Here is a 1,247-nt window from a genome sequence, read left to right as displayed (position 1 = left end):
TATTAAAAAACTAATTAAAAATTAAATTAAAGTTTAAATAAATACCATCTCTTTTTGCCTATTCTTGAATGATTTAGCACCGGAGTTATGACGATTAGGCCCATCACCCTCGATTTTTTGGGACAGACGATTTTGTTTCGCCTTGGAACTCTTGTTCTTGAAATGGTCTGAGTTCTAATGCGAAAGAAGCTGCTGGTACAAGTCATTTGTTGCTCATTCCGGTGGCAGTCCATGCAGCTGATGACGACGTTTGGCATTGTTCATCATTTGTTTCAACCGCTGCATACCCAGCTGGTTGAACTCTTTGTAAACTTTATCGGTGTGCTTTTTTTTCCACCGAAAAGATTGCTTTAAAAGAAATTAGAGTTAGTGATTATTTATTTTATTTAAATAAAATTTTTAAAATATAACTTACGATGAACGAATGCCACCAAGAACGTTTGATGTTGTCCGGTACCACCGTCCAACAGTAGTAGAGTTGAGGAAAATTTGACGTTATTATTGCTGTAAATTTTTTCCTCAAATCTTTATCGTTAACCCCGAACCTAATTATAATAACAATTTATTAATATTAACTAATAATATAATTTAAAATAAAATATTGAAATAATTTAATTTATAAATTAATTACCATAACGCCCCGTCTAGTTCGGGATCGATTAGCGGCACCTCGCGAGTGTCGAAGGAATTTAAAATTTCCTCTACCTCCTCCAGAGTTATATCACACTCTGGGAAAAGTGGAGGAGCGTCCACCGGTTCCGGAAGACGAGAAGGTGGTGGTGGCGGCGGTGGCGGTGCTCCAGAAGAACCCGCTAACAATCCTCCGGAACCAGAAAATCGCCTACGAAACTGTAAAAAAACAATAGTTAGTTATTAATACAAAACATAAATATTAAAGAATTGAACAAGAATTGAAAATCAATTACCATTTTGTGTTTTTTTTTGTTGATTTTTTTTTGGTCGTTTTTTTTTTTCGTTTTTTTTTTGTTTGAGACTTGTGGAATGATGGGGAAGAATGGGCGCTCGCCCTTATATAATCGAAATTTCCAACGGATTTCCAACGGGCATCCGTTGGAAATTTCTGGCGCATTTAATGTTGTCTGATAAATTCCAACGGATGCCCGTTACATTATTCATTTCCAACGGGCTTCCGTTGGAAATATTCTGGAATGACGCGATGGACGCCAGGTGCGTCGAACGGATTTAATGCTTCAGATTTTCCAACGGATGCCCGTTGGAAATGAAGA

The 1,247-nt window shown here is 37.0% G+C and overlaps 1 long non-coding RNA gene across 1 annotated transcript; it reads right to left on the bottom strand.

The window, feature by feature from the left end:
• Positions 1–221: 221 nt before the first annotated feature.
• On the bottom strand, positions 222–900 carry LOC104810195. The gene is made up of 3 exons (XR_771259.1): positions 632–900; positions 416–545; positions 222–348 (listed from the first exon to the last, which is right to left on the bottom strand). It is a non-coding gene; the product is annotated as an uncharacterized LOC104810195 (long non-coding RNA).
• Positions 901–1,247: the final 347 nt, after the last annotated feature.

The sequence above is a fragment of the Tarenaya hassleriana genome, unplaced genomic scaffold (genome assembly GCF_000463585.1).
Source record: "Tarenaya hassleriana unplaced genomic scaffold, ASM46358v1 Cleome170, whole genome shotgun sequence".
Taxonomy (NCBI): Eukaryota; Viridiplantae; Streptophyta; class Magnoliopsida; order Brassicales; family Cleomaceae; genus Tarenaya; species Tarenaya hassleriana.
The sequence above is the reverse complement of the archived record's forward strand: the minus strand, read 5'-3'. Positions and strand labels throughout refer to the sequence as shown.